Genomic DNA, 16,474 nt, shown 5'->3' on the forward strand with positions numbered 1-16,474 from the left:
ATCATCCCAGTGACACCCGGGTCCTTCCTATTTCATCCCGACAGCGTTTGTGTCCATGCAGGCGCTCGCTCCCCCCCCACCCCCCTTCCTGCAGCCATGGCCTCCTGTTACTCTTTATAGTAATTGAAGCTGGGCCCCAGAGCCCTCAGAGGCTTGTATCTTCTTCTCACATGAGTGACGCTTCAGTGATAAACTTGAACTTAAAGTTACTGAGGCGGAACTGAGGGTTCATTTGATAGCTAGTGGTTTTCAGCAGCTCCGCAGGGCTTCGGGACACAGCATGAGGTAGATTGTTAATGTCCTGTGAGGGAAAACAATAACACATTTCATTAATGCGTTCATGTGTGAAGCATCCATTAGTGCACTGGAGGTATTAATGACGTTATGCTTCAAACTGACATGTGGGGCATGACAGGAATTGCAAGGTCGGATGGGAACAGATGACACGATGAACAAATATTTGAATGGCTTCATTTGCCTGCGGGTCAAATGGTGGGTGCAAGGCATGGGAGAGGTGGGGGCTGGAAAGGAGTTACTTTGTTTTAACATAGGCCAGTGGCAGCAAAACTAAGAAGAAGAAAACCCGTGCATGGGTGCACGTGTGTTCCCTCCCTCCCAGAGAAAACCAGAGTCTGATGGTAGTTGAAGCATAAAGAAGGATTTTACTTGGGAACAACTGTAGCTGGGGGGAGAGAGACCTCATTGTGGAGCTGGGCTCAGTTCCAAGCACAGTGTGGACAAGGAGGGACTTAGAGTTGAGGGGCAGGGTGGAGGCAATGGATGGAAGATTACTAGGAGGAGACGTGGGGAGCACGGGGCACCGTGGCCAAAAGCACTTGAGAGGGTTCTTGCTGAAGGCAGGCCTGAGTGATCAGACACCAGGGGTGGGGGGTGAGGAATTCATTCAGATACCAAGGCTCTGTGGTAGGGATTCTTTCTAAACTGACTTAACAAGATTCTTGCTAAAATTGGACCATGCAGGCATGACAAAGCTGGAGGCCTGGAGCGCTTAGAGGAGCCTGACAATTGAGGAGAGTGTGCGTCACTACCCCCACCACACACACACACACACACAGCCAGGAGGGTAGGGGAGGCATGCTCAGAGAATGGGCAGGACTATAGCCAAAAGCCACAGGTCGTGTAATGGCCTGATGGCAGGAAGGGGCCAGGCTGACGCTTGGCTGACAGGAGACTTTCCTCAGGCAGCAGCTTCCCTCAGCAAATCGCATCATCAGGACTGGATGGAGGTAAAACCGGATCTTCTTTGCCCAGCCTGATAATGAGGGATGGGGAATTTAGAAACACAAGTGCCTGTTGGATCCTTCATTTAGCCCCTGGCAGCATGAGACAGTCACTGAATGGTGCTGGGAGAAAAAACATGAAGAGTCAGACTTGACATTGACCTCTAGTAACAGGGAATTTGTTGCATATTTAACAAACACACAGAATGTACAAGTGTTGGGACAGGGGGCCAGTGCAAAGTGCCTTGGGAAACAGACCAAATGGGACTGATGTTTATGGTAACATACCTCTGGGTTTGTTGCAGAGAGGCCTGGTTTATGCCTCTTGTCCCAGCATAATTACTGGGACTCAAAAGTATCCCAGTTGATTCAAATGAATCAGTGGTGTTAGAAGTCAGAATAGAGGTTACCCTTGATGTGGGGAGGAATAGGCTGGGGGCACCAGGAGGGAGTTTTAGGGGTAAGGTTCTGTTGTTAGCTGGATGTAGGTTCTCCAGGGGTCGTCACTGGGCACGTGTGATTTGTGCCCTTTTCGGCGTGTGTGTTATGCTTCAGCCAAAAGATTTTTTTTTCAGTGTTCCAGTTGGGAAACATCGGTCTGCCTGTTATTCCCTCGACTTCTTTACTCCTTGCCAGAATAAGATCTTTAACTAAAAGGCTGAGTGCAAATACATCTTATTAGCTCATGGTAGTTAGCTCAGTGTAGCTGACAGAGTAGAGCTGCCTCCTCCTTGATCAAGGTCTCCGAGACAGAAAAGGCTGCATAAGGAACTGGGTGAGCAAAGAGCAAGAGCAGAAAAGAGAAGGCTGGGATGGTCCTCAGCATGGCCACTCAGACTCGGAGCCTGGGTTCCAACCGCAAAGGTCTGTGATTCTGGCCAAGGGATCTCCCTCACTGCTGTCTCAGTCCCAGAGATGCTAATGCTAACATTTGTATTTTTTTTTTTAATTCATGGAAATGTAAGTCATTGAATTTCTTATATAAACTGAATTGGGCAGTTACTGTTCCATTTTTGCTTTGATAATGAGACATAGAAAAAGTATTTGATTTTCTCCCTGAGTTGCAGCAGCTGAATGCTCTCAACATGGACTCTGAGTGGGAGGGTCTGACAGCTGATGGCTGCGGGACAGGGCAGGAGATGCCAGGAACATAGATCTTATGGTGACAAGTGTAATGCAACATGAAAAGTCTGAGTGTTTGGCAGCTTCTCTGAGGAGGGTGCCCTTTGTTTTCCTTCTCTGGATTCCAGTGGTCTTTCCCCGCCAGAGAAGACAATTCCCTTAATGCCATTCTAAAGCGGGGTGAGGGCAGACCTGCAGCTGCTTTATGAGAGAGCGGCTCCATACTCTGTGAGCTTCAGATGCCACCGGGGGCGATGCCAAATGGCAACCCTCACACCAGAAGGTTATTGCAGGGGTGGATCTCATGCCTTGCACATTTTTTTTCCTGAAAATGAATTTTAGGTCTGTTTTATTCTTACCAGAGATTAGGCAAAGTTTGAATGGAACTGAAGGAATTACAATGTTAGCAGGAAGATTGAGCTCCCCAAGTATTTATCTAGTCAATTAACATGACATTGGTCCCCAGACTAAATAGAAACACCTATGAAGCTTCAAGATATTTTTCCTCCCTGATTAGGAGTTGAGTATGATGGATCTTCCCTGATGGTATTTTAATATTACTATTTATTCATTGCAACTAGTGGCTGGAAAAGACAGGGTTATAATGAATCAGAATAGCAGGAACAAGCCAGCGATGCTGTGAATGGAAAAATTGTATGTCAAACTCTTTCGGAACCTGGACTACCTAGAAATTGACCCTGTTCTTACCACCAACCCCTTCTTTCACTCCACCAACTCTTGGACTTCAGTTTGGCTCTCCCTATCCATCCTTGAGAACCCAACCAAGATGCTGCCTCCTCCGACCCAAGAGTCTGTCTGGACACCTCCAGGGGAGTCTGGGCAGACCTCTGGTATATTCCCGGTGAACCCTGGTTTCCCTCTCAAGGGACCTCATCACATGTCTGTCTCCCACTAGAACATGAGTCTCATTGGATACACATGGCAGAACTTGACATAAATATTCAATAAATGAATGCCAAAGGCAATAGAAGAAAAGAAATATGTGACATAGAAGTACATTTCCTTTCATAAGGAAATCACCACAGTCTGAAATGTTTCTGAAATAAGATATTTGGTTATCTTGTTACGTGTCTAGGATGACGAACTCGGAGTTCAAATCCTAGTTAAGTAAGTGACAATACCAGTGCAGACAATTGTCTGTGCAAGGTTAGTTTAAACCATATGGAATTGCTGATAACTGACTAACCTTGCCCTAGAAAAATGACAGTTTCACATGGTTCAACTTGTTATTTTGCTGTCTGTGTTAACAGATATCACTCTAATGGGAAAAGATGTGCTTCCTTTGTATGGATTTGAGTAAGGTTTTGCCAAATGGTTACAAGCATCTGGACACCTTTCTTTTCAAGGCAAGCTCAAAGTTGTTGAGCTTTTGCCACCTGTAATTGATGATACGTGACTGTCTGACATTGACAGCAATAGCTGATGCTGGCTTGTGCTGGTGCAGGAGAAGTGAATGACATCGAGGATGGAAGCCTGGATCCTGTCTGTCCCCTGGTGCCTGTGTCACACAGCATTGTGACCTTTCTGCCTGGGAGATGGCTCCTGGCAGATGGCAGCAAGCTAAAGGGCAGGGTTGGCATTAATTCAGTCCTCAAAAATTAGGTCTGAATAATTTAAGAGAACATAATAGTGTTCCTTTTGGTGGTAAATTTTTTTTATTGAAAAAAATTTTTTTTTATACAGATTTTTGGTTTTGCAGAATTTCTGTCATCCATAGTTTGGGCACAGCAGAGAAATTTTCATGTGCTGGAGAACATTTTGTGTTGGAGGTGGAAGGAAGAGGTTAATGTGCCCTTAAAAGAGGGGTGATGAGTAAGCACAAGTACCTTCTGTAAGGAAGAGAGGGTGAGAGCAGTAGTGAGAGGTGAGCTTGGGAAATAAGATCACCTACACTCTGCTTTTTTGAGTACAACAGTCTGACTCTGCAATCAATAGCTTGTGAAATGATTCTATTCTAAATGAACTGGCTCCAGAGCAGAGTGGTAGGAAAGGTGTTTCCACTACTACACTTTCCATTGTAGGGAAAACAAAGACATGGCATGAGGATAACCATGGCCTCTTCTGGTCAGACATCACTAATCAACGACAGCCCTCCTTCGTGCCAAGCCAGAGTGCACACATGACCTCGGAGTCCTCAACACGGTGCTTGGGCAGCCTCCACGAGGAAATCTATTGACCATTCCTGCCAACACCTTGAGTAGACAAACCCTGAAAAATATTATGGCCAACTGACAAACTGGCTGGCTCAATTTGCTGACTAGCTTACGTGTAAAAATCTAATTCAAATGAATTTCCCAAAACCCCTTCTCCTTATTAATGGTCTCCTTACAAGTTCTACAATATTGATGTCCTGTGTACACTAGTATTTACAACTCATTTTAATCTACTTTTCATGAAATCTAAAAATTTAAGATAGAAGAGCATTGAAAGAAACTCCATTTAGATTTTCATAAAACAACTTTTTTCAGCGTTTTGAGGGCCAGATATGTCACCACTTACTTTTTTGAGTTCTAAGCACTTGGAACTATAGTTAAATTCTCTTCAAATTTTATTATCTGCTTCCTTTGAGCAAGAAGGATGTTGCCTTGATAAATTTTTTTAAATTGATTATTGACACTGAACATTTAAAGCACCCATTTTCCTGAATTTATATTTATAATTGCTCTGTGTATTATTTTATTTTTTTCTGCTCAAAATAAGTCTGTGCTGGACCGAAAAGTGGTATTTCCTTCTCATTTAGTTGTGAAATTCTTCCCTTCCAACCTCCATATTCAAAAATCAACATTCATTACTAATTCTGGGTCCCCCTGCTGCTTTTATGGAAATAAACAGAACATTAAATACTGTAAAATGGATTCATATTGTAATGAAACATTTTCTCTTTTTCTCGTCACAGCATCATGCAATTGGCCTCGCATGCATCCACTGCGAGTAGCCAAGCCCTCTACAGCCTATTTACTGGCCATGCCCTGAATTCAGGTGGCTGGCACAAAACATAAACTGTACCCCAAATGGATGAGCGGGGCTATTTGGCCATGGGATCTTTGTTGGGTACAGCCAAGTTATTTTTATGTCCTGTTTGCCCGCAGTCCAGCAACTCCAGAAATGTTGGTGTAGGCAGAGTCGAACAGGTTAAAAACAGAACAAAACAAAACACCTTTCTTGCTGCTTTCTGTCTTGTCCTTAGACTGAGCTGTCCATAAAAGGTGTCAGAGGGGCTTGTGATTTTTGTAGCCTCTCAATATCTGGCTCAAATGTTCTATGTCTGCTCAAGCACCCTTTGTAGCTGCTGAGGCAAGTACTGGATGCACCTGGGGGCTCTGTGGTCTTACTCAAGCTCACTGCAAGCACTTACCTGGAACCACAAGCGCACGCTCAGGATTGCCGTTGTGATTCTTTCACAGCAGCAATTTGTCTAAAAAAGGTCATATAATTTAATGTTTCCTTTTGGCCTGCCAGAATTTTTATTTACCTTACTGGTATGCTTTAATGCCAAGGCAACTTGTAACGATGAGATCGTTGTGGCACAAAAACCTAAGTGCGAAGAACATACTGTTTCCCATCTCACATGCCTCCAGGTACTTCATTTACTGACATCGTGTCTCCAAGTCCCTCTCAAAAATCGATCTGTTTTTGTCTGAGGCAGCATTGCCCAATGGAAACATAATGTGAGCCATATATGTAATTTTAAATGTTCTACCAATCACATTAAAGGTAAAAAGAAACACATGAAGTTAATTTTAGTAATATATTTGAATTAACTCAATATATCCAACATGTAGTCAATATAACATATAGTCAACATGAAAGAATCAACATGCAGCAAATATAAAACTTATTAGTGAGATATTTCACATTCTTTCTTTTATACTGTCTTCAAAATCTGGTGCGTCTTACACATACAGCACTTCTCAATTTGGACCGGCCACATTTCATATGCTCAGTGGCTATATGTGGCTCATGGCTACCATATTGAAGCATGTAGCATACTGATGCATATATACACACACTGATAATCTTGTAGTTACCAACAGTAGTGATGGCCTAGGAGAGCATGGAGTAATGAAATCCTGACATCATTTAGGTTTTAATCTTTTGTAAGCGTTCTTCCCAAGAAGTCGGAAGGACCTGTTAGAGTCTTATCTTATTTAAATTATTGGTCTGTTTAGAATTACTTGTATTATATAGTGCTTTTTACTTTTTCAAAGCATTTTCACACACATTTTCTCATTCAGTGCTCTTGACAAAGCTTGCGAAATTGGTGGGGCAAGCGATGATAGTCCTCTTTTGAGACAGGGAAACTGAGGCACGATTGTGACTTCAACACTTGTATGAGAATGACAGTGACCATTTATATGATACCAGAAGCCATGACTTCTGACCTTTCTTCTCGGGGTAATGGTGCTAAAGTCATGGCACTTGCTAACAACAATGGGCAAAAGACAAGAACCTGGAAAATTCATTGTTTGGATGATTTACTCCTAAGTAAATGGTGCAAACTGGCATTTATTAACCAGAGTCCTTGCTTCAGTTGTACCCATGAATACCACTGATAGCAGTGACTAAGAAAGAGTCAGGCATTCTTCTAAGAACTTCGCACGTGTTGACTTATTTAAACCACATGATACCATTGTTAGCCCCATCTTATAGGCAAGGAAACTGAGGCACAGAGAGGTTAGGTAATTTACCTAATTACCACTGCCAGGAAGTGACAGAGCCCGAATCAGATCCCAGGCTGAGCTGGCTCCAGAGCAGTATCCGTAATCACTGTGCTATCTGCCTCGATGTTGTATGTAGGATTGAGGGATTCAGGGTCCCCACGTTTTCCCAGAAACACAAAGGGAATTTGTCTTTGGAATAAAATGGCTTGAAACGTTGTTCAGGGGAGGCCTTCCCGTGATGGGCAGCTATCGATTCCCTCCCTCCCTCCTGGGACAGCCGGGATTCATATAATGCAGTATAAGGTTAAGGAACTTTTCTTTAATGTTCTTTTCCCATTAACTTATTGTTTTTAACCTTTTGTTTATTGCATATCACTGAGTAATAAAATTGTAGTGTCTGTGAGAATTTTACTTTCCTCAGGTTTAAAGAGATGGGCAGAAGAGAAATATGTTCCTTGGGGTGTTTGCCGCTGGTGGTCAGTCATTAGGCCCGGGCAGGAACCAGTTTGAGTGAGGTGAGGAGCAGGGGCTGAAGTTCACATTTTTAAAAGTAGACCGTATCTTGGCATTTATTTTCTTTGCTTTTGTATCCTTCTAAAATAGCATGTTCTTTTTTTTAATTTCAGAAATTATACATACTTAAGAAGTATATAGACAGTAGAGTATTATAAAGAAAATAACATCACCCCTAATTCCCCCTCTCAGAGATAATGTTGGTCAACGTAGTGTATTTCCTTCCTTACCAATCCATCCATTTCCTCTGTATCTCTCTATAGATCTCTCATGTCTTAGGTTACATCCTTTTTCACTTCGTATTTTATATTTTGCTATATATCGTAAGTATTTTGTGATATCATTGAGACTTTTTCATAAATGTAACTAGTTTACTGAAGAGTCTTAGTTTTGGGGAGTTGTAGCTTCCCAGTCACTGTTTGTAGCCGATGCTCCTTTCCTCCTGGGTGTTGGCTCTCAGTGATCCTGGTCAGATTCCCCCACCTTCCTGTTGCTTTCTCTGACTGCAACCGTCCCATTTTTGGTTCCCTAAGGCTGAGTGAGTCCAGGACATTTTAACACTTCAAGTTGCAAAGCTTGGCTTGTTTCGTCCTCAGAACAGAACAGCTTGCCAAATGGCCCCAGATGTGGGGGCACTGCCGTACTTTCTTTCCTGGGACGCTGCACTTTGGGCCCTTCAAGCCTTACTGCACCGGCTACTCCAACAGGCACCCTCCTTCCGAAATCTCCTCACCAGACGAGGCACCACTTTCTGTGTCTGCTGTGCCTGGAACTCAGGAGGGTGCCCGTCAGACCCTCCCACAGATTCTCGCTAGCACCAGGTCGGGCTGCAGCCTGCCGTACCTCAGCAAGCTTCCTGCAAGGAGGCAGTGCTCTCATCTCTGCTTCTTCAGAATATCCCACAGCCCTTACAGTTTTTCCTTTGGAGCCTCTTCTCTGGGACTTGGGAAGAAGGAAGCTTCCCATAGGAGGGGAGGAGATAGCACCTCAGCATGAACTCAGCATCTCCCCAAAGGCCCAGGATGACTTCTGACCTACCCAGTTGTCTTCACAGAGACATTGAGAAAGGGAAGGTTGGGAGGAGAAGGGCTAGTTTTGCTGTATCTGAATAAAATGGGGTGATGTCTGGCCCTGACTGCATGGAGCTGCTCTGTGGCTCCCTTTAGAATATCAGAGTGACTGGTACCTTTGGTTTTCAGCTGTGGGCACCGTTGTCAGCTTTAGTACTGGAACCAGCATGAGCCTGTCACATGGACATGAATTTTAGTTAATGACTAATTTATGCATATAGCCTTATCGTCTTATTTCGGGCTCTCTAGACATAAGACAAGGACTTGCGTGTAGGTAGATTATTTGGTGGTGATTCCAGCAACCACAATTAATAAATGGGGAAAATGAGGCAGGGAAGGGAGTACATTGATGAAAGGCTTGCCACGGGGTCACCTGGGGTGCAGTCCTGCTGGAGACCCACTGAGGCACCATGTGGAACATCCATGGTCTCTCATCCGATATTCCTTGAAGGTACCCTGGGAGATTTGGACTCTCTGGCCCTTCTGCAGTGCCAAAGAGGAAGAGAGACACAGGCAGCCAAAACAGGAAGCTGTCCGCATGTTGGAAATTCTGTAGTGATGGCTGGTGAACTCAGGGGGACCAAGGATTTGGGACACCAGGGATGTGGCTGGCCACGCTAATTAAATGAATCAATCTCCTAGCATGGGACATGTAGGTGTAACCTTTTAATTTTACTATTATGAGTCATGCTGGAATGTGTAGACATTTTCACATACATTTACATTTTTGTTTATTTACTTAGAGTAGATTCTTAGATGTTTAATTGTTTTGTCAAATGGCCTGGCATTTTGAGCTGCTATATCTTGGTGCGGTGTAGCTCATTGACTCAAACTTAATGGTAGTGAGAGTGATTTTTTATTTTTTTAAATAAATACTCCTCAGCCACAGTCCCACTCCTTGAACTAAGTAGGTGTTGGGAAGACTGTCCGCTCTCGCACCCATAGGTCCTCTGTGAGAGCGAGTACTGCGGCTTTGACTAACACCCTGCCCCCAGCGGCAGAAGTTAAGCCTTCCTGTGTGGAACGTATTCTCTGAAAGGGTCTCACCTTTGCCATTGGATTCTCTCTTAGCTCTTATCCAGCCTCCAACTAGTATTTGTAGAAGGCAAAGCACATGGGTAATGCTGAAGTATAAGAAAGGGAGAAATTAACAGTTAAAGAGGCAGCTCTTAATACAAAGTGAGCAGGAGAAAATCCATTCAGAACCGTACTCTGTGTAAGACACAAGGTGGCTATTTGGGAAATTCCAACTCTTGACTCTTAAAGAGCATCAAAACTAGCTGAAGGAATTTTGGAATCCTTTCCTTATAGAAAGTTATCTGAGTTGGAGCTCATTTGATGAGAACATTGTAAGAAAGATGGTTTGCAAAAAAAAAAAAAAACTGTGCAGGTTCTTCAGGTCTCTCATGGGTTTCTTGTAGTAGAACTCAGAAGAAGCAAGCTAGTTGGCCTTTTAGGTGGTGTGTTAAAGGCAGAAACACTGGGAAAAGCTTAGGAAGGGTAGCTCAGAAGCTGCTGAGCCCATCTTGGCAAGCATCTTCGGAAGAGGGGGCCCTACTTGGCTAAGTCCCTGAATTGCAGTTCTCCGTCATTATGGATATTAATGATACAGCCTTTCTAACCGTGGGGAAATGAACTGGGCTGGAATTAGAGTCCGTAAGCATGATACATTTTTAAATAGATTCAAATGATAATTAAGAGATGCATGCACACTGGGGTCTGAGAGGAAGGACTAGCCTTTCAGCTGTCCTGCATGAGTTTATTTTAGCAAGGAAAAAAACGGAAGTGTGCCAGGCGGCTTCTCCGCCTCTTCCAGGCTGTCAGTGACGCCAGGTGCACTAGATGTCACCGTGTGAACTTCTACTGAATGAAAGATGGCTAGAAAAGGAAAAGAAAAGTGAAATTGTAGTCTGCTGATTCTGTTTTATATTCGGCATTCCTCTCCCCTTTTATTTCTTTTTAGTATCAGCTATTTTGAAGATTATAGAACGCATACATAGACACATTTTTGGATGACTAGGTTTAGTCCAACTAAGAATTGTTCTCTGACTCCGGGGACTCTTGTTCCCTTCAGGATCACTAACGGGAGGTCCGTTTGCACATGTGTTCAGGAGCCTAGTAGAAAGGGACGTGTGATTTTATTTTGAAAGAATTAAGCCCTGAATGTCTTGTCCTGAGTCTTACTGGATTATTTACACCAAATTTCATCTTAATGGCATTTCCCCCTTTAGAGGAAAGAAAAAGGATAATAAGGAGAAGAACAGTTGAAGAAAAGGACAGCAATGGTACAATAAGTAAAAATATTTTGACTTCTAAGTTCTCCAAATGACAGCTCATTTTCAAATGTTTCATATTGTTTCATTTGCCAATTTTCTTTCCCTCTAACCCATCCCATGCTATATTATCAATATAACATAATTGACAATTTTATGATTCTGTGGCTGTGGTCTGATATTTATAATATACAATGCCATCTCATACTCCAGTGCCTGACCTCAAAGAGGAGAGACCTTTAGTCTATGAAATGACCCTGTAATCGGAAGACGGGCCTGTGTCAGCGTAAATACCAACACCACACTTCCTCTGTATAAAGAAAGGCTGTGAAAGATTCAGACGTGGTGCTGCTAAAAAGAAGAAATACAGACAGACCCCCCTAAACCCACCATAAATCATTGCTATTCCTTAAGACTATACGATTTTTCCTTTTCCTGAAAGCCTAGAATCTTTCATTCTCTGTTAAGTAACTCGGTAGCATCTTCCCTTAAAAATATATGGCCCATAATCAATTAGGGCCTGGAGAGACTGTTATTCTATGTTCTGTGCCATGCCTGCAGTATTTTGTAGTGCCCAATAAATATTTTATAATAATAGCTTCATGCCAGGTATGTGTCATAGATAACCTTTATTTTCAGGCAAACAGTTGATACAGACCTCAGCTTTTTGACACCTGTGGCTTGTATGTTCTTCATGTCTATAAAAATTGTGACACGTGGGAGTCTGCAACCCTTTTTTTGAGTCAAATGATGTTGTTTAGAGTTAAAGACAGTACATGCGTGATGCAAACCTATAGAGTTAGCAGACAGGTATCAAACAGAAGTTAAGCTTCAGTTTAGGACATACTCTTGGTGGCTTTTATAATCATAATACTAATAATACTAGCTAACACGTGACTAGCCTTACCTGTGTACTGTTCTATACACTTTCTATATATTGATTGATGCATTAAACCTCACAACAAGTCAGTGGAGTAGGGAGCACTATTCTCTCCATTTTGCAGCGGTAGCAAGTAGAGAAGTTAGGTTACTTTCCTATGTTACGCAGCTGGTAGGTGGCAGAGCTGGGGATGTAAATCTAAACAGTCTGGCTCCTGAGAGATCCTGCTCACTTAGAAAAATTGAACCCCTCCCCGGCCTCCAGAGGTATCTTCAGGTATGTTGCTTTTCATCTTCTGCTAGAACCTCTCTGGGCTTCAATTTCCTGAGAGTTGAAAGGACTGGTATGGCTAGTTCTAGCCTCTTAATTCGTTCCCTTTCCAGAATCCTATGGTTCTATAGTCTGCCAGATGTGTTCTAGAGAGTGTTTAGTGGAATATTCTAGATGTGGATTGGAATCTGGGCAGTGGGATAAGGGATAGAGTCAAAGGTACCCTCCTGGATACCTGAAAGTATGGTACTGCCACTAAAGGAAATCGGAAGGTCAACATCTGGCAAGGCCATGTTTGAACTCAGGCAAGTTTAGTTTTTGCAGGTGGAGAAACATGTCAATAGGTTCACAAGGCAACTGGTAATATGGTTACAGAACAACATTTCTGGAACCCTGGCTTACAGACCACATGCATCAGAATTTCTCAGGTGCTTGTAAAAAGGAACTTCTTGGGTTCCTTTCCAGATCTACTGAGCCAGAAACTCTCAGGGGACCCAGGAATCTGCATTTTATCAGGCTTTCTAGGAGATACTTGAGAACCACTGGGTGAGAACTTGAGGGGCAGCAGTTGGCAATGTCAATTCAAGACCCACAAAAGGTTAAGGGTTCTAAGAGGGGGAAAAATGTACTAAGAGAAGTGTGAGATCCAAAGTCACACTGAAGAGGAAGGCCAGAGGGGAGGCTTTTAGGGCTGGGAGGGAGCAGGGCAGTGAAAGGAAGACAGGGAGAAATGCTGTCACTTGACTTTGAGGACATAGATGGAACTAGTTTAGTCAAGGGATGAAGACAGATGGAGACACATTTAGAACTAGAAGTGAGTGTGTGGTGATAAAATGTAGACGCTGAAGATGACTGAAATAAGATGGCAGTATGAAGGGGCATCATCACAAGAGATGGCTTGTCAAAATAAGCAAAATCTGTGCTTGTCAGAAAGCCCTTTCGAGTCATATTCTTACAAGAGGTAGATGCCACTTTGGGCCAAGTAAGGTAGCTTGGGGTAGGCAGGGACCAGTGTTTGTACTCTTTTCCATGTTGGCCTTTCATTAGCATTACTGTGGGGCAAAGATAAGGGCACTGTTCTCTGGCCATGAACGATGAAATTATATGCAAAGACATGAGATATGTTCCACTCATTTGAATGGTGTTCATGTAAGCTAAAAAATATCTCCCTCAAAGATATCCACATCCTAATTCCTAGATCCTGTGAATGTTAATGTTACCTTATATGACCGCCCCACCCCCGGCAAAAAAAAAAAAAAAAAAAAAAAAGCCTTTGCAGGTGTGATTCAGTGAAGGATCTTGAGTTGAGAGTATTCTGTATTACGTAGGTGGGTTCTAAATGCAATCACACATGTCCATAAAAGAGAGTCCAAAGTGGCCATACACACCGCCCCCCGCCCCCACGCGACAGGAGGAGGCAGAGACTGAAATGGTGGCCCAGCCAGAGAATATCAACAGTGCCCAGAACCTGCAAGAGGTGTGGGGCAAGTTCTATCCTCTTAAAGCCTCCGGAGGGAGCACAGTTCTGTGGACACCTTGATTTCAGCTCAGTGAAAAGGACTTTGGACTTCTGGGCTCCAGAACTGTCAGAAAATAAAGTATGTTGTTTTAAGCCACCAAATTTTGGTAATTTATTCTAGCAGCCACAGGGAATTAGCACAGTGTCCCATTTGGGAAAGGGGTAACGTGAGGCACAAAGAATTCTTTATTATGTCCCCGCCCCCCAGCTCAGCACCACCTTTATTTCTGGATGGATTAAAAAAGTGACATCCTTCACAAAGGCACTTTCAACCACTCCATCCCTCCTTGTCTTCTTGACAGTTTGGAAGGAATTAAAGCACTTTGCTTTTCCCACAGTGACTAATGGAGCTTGCTGTGCTATTAGAGTGGTATTTTACTGTACTTTTTTTGGGTAAATTGTGGAACTCATTACTGTAATACTTGAACAAATTTAAACACCTAACTCACACTCTTTTATTCCTTTCTCCCTGTGTGATTAACTGTAGATACTGCATAATGAAACCAGATAAACTCTGTGAAGTGTGTAATGCCTACTTAACTCTGTCCCTGTTCTCTAAATCAAGTACTTCTCTTTTCTTTCTGACTAGAGCCAGTCATTTAACTCATACAATAATACCCATTTGTCCACATTTAGTTACCTGGAGTTTGTACAGATGGAAGTCAAGTCTGGTTAGATTGTTGGGGTACTTAGTGATTAATGGAAACAACTTTTGTATTAGTGTAAAGATAAGAAGTAGAATTTATAATGCCTTTTGGTTGCATTGATGGGTCCCTGCCTTCTTGGAGAGTTTACTTGGAGAAGGAAAACAAGGAAACACAAAAGTGATTACAGAGATACGTACACACCACACACACACACACACACATACACACGCACACGCACACACACACAGAAAATAAGAGACTGGTTACAACTGATCATTCCATTTATTTCCGTTAGGCTGTCAGTATGTGGTGAACTCATTGTCTTTTATAGTAAGGATGATTTGGATTGAACGTCAACTTGTTTGAAAGTGCAAGGTGATTTTTAAAAAGATTGATATCTTTCACTTTCTTTGACCTGTGTTTTTCTTTACTTCATATGAAACTTAAAGGGGAAAAAAACAAGTAAAATAAAGCAGAACAAAATTTAGTTATTTCATACTAAATATGCAGATCAAATTAAATGCTAGTTTTTAGAGATTAACAGCCCTATTTTTTAAAAAAATCTAACCAATGATCTTAATTAACTTGAGATATTTTTGAGCTTCTCTTTTGCCTTGATCCTTTCTTTTATGAAGCTATTTTGTGATATACCTGGCCTAACCCAAAATGGACTGAAGTCTTGACTATATTTTATGCAAACCTATTCTTACAAGCTTACCCATTTGATTTTAATGGTTGGGAAGGCTGGAATTATGAGTTAGGAAGAAGAAGCCGACTGTCTGAGTATTCATGCATTCAGCCCTGAACCTTTTAAATGTACTCATCACTATTCAGGAAGCATAATTCATGTCTCCATCAAGAAAGCAATTGCAAGGATAAATTTTTCAAAACTGTGGGGGGAAAAAGAAACCTGAAATGAATGTATGTCTCAGGACTCCATATGCTTAAATCACCAAGGCTCCATCTTTTTCTGATTACCTTTGTATCCCCAAAGCCAAACTAACTCACCAAGTAGAAATGGTCTTTAAATTTTCTCAGACTGATTCAGATAGCTCTTTCTCTTTTTGAATCTCTTAAGTGGTTTCTACAGATTTGCCTCATAAACATCTGACTTTTCTTCCCCTCCAGCTCCATTCTGGGTGGCATTGTGCAGGATATGGCTACTGTGATTGGACCCGTGTAGACTTCAGGTAGCTCTTTGATTGTGATTTCAGGCTCTCAAACTAGAAATGCTTCCTGGCTTGGTTCACCCTTTCTGCATAAACTGTAGCACTAACAATGAATAAAGAAGTAAGGACGTTGGTGCTCATTCTTCCTATTTTGAAGTTTAAACCAGGAAACGCAGGTAGGCAACCACTAATTATAATGTACCATAAATTAAAGACACACACCCCCATAGCCACCATGAAGAATATTTCAGGAGGACCTAATCCAACATATTTTCAACCAATATGAAACCCAGGGTGCCTGGGTGGCTCAGTTGGTTAAGCGACTGCCTTCGGCTCAGGTCATGATCCTGGAGTCCCAGGATCGAGTCCCGCATTGGGCTTCCTGCTCAGCAGGGAGTCTGCTTCTCCCTCTGACCCTCTTCCCTCTCATGCTCTCTATCTCTCATTCTCTATCTCTCAAATAAATAAATAAATAAAATCTTAAAAAAAACAAAAAACAACCCAGAATTACCATCTGATTGAATGGACTGTCTTACATGGAAAACACCACCAGCCTCTAATATTTGTGGGGCCTAGAACACGAGGATCCCTTCCTTTCCCACTTTTGACTCCCTCCCAAACCTTGAGAGACTTTATGTAATGCTGATGGACACCCCAGCCTGCAATTGTCAAGTTCTCTTTACATTCTTCCACACAAACAGCTGCTCTTTGGCCATTCCTCATGTGGTCCAGGGCATCATCACAAGTAGAGACACAGGAAAAAGCCCTCAGAAGCCCCTCAGACTGGTGAGGGTCTTACTGGCAGGGACGTCTAGGTTTCTGGGTATGGAGAGCATGGTTTAGAAGAGGGAAGAAGGCACAGGCTCCAAGTGGGCTATCTTTTTGGACCCACAGGCTATTTCCCATGTAGAATATTAGCAGCTGAAAGAATGGTAGATCAGGATCTCCAAATACTCAGAGCTTAGGCTGGTTCCTGAGTTGCCTGGTGGCAGTATTGGAAAGACAGTTTTTTCCCTGGATCAAGTTAGAGATGTATTTGTTTCATAATTCACAACTCCTTTGATTCCCTTCTTTTCTCTCCTTTCTCT

The sequence above is a fragment of the Zalophus californianus genome, chromosome 13 (assembly GCF_009762305.2).
Source record: "Zalophus californianus isolate mZalCal1 chromosome 13, mZalCal1.pri.v2, whole genome shotgun sequence".
In the NCBI taxonomy this organism is placed as follows: Eukaryota; Metazoa; Chordata; class Mammalia; order Carnivora; family Otariidae; genus Zalophus; species Zalophus californianus.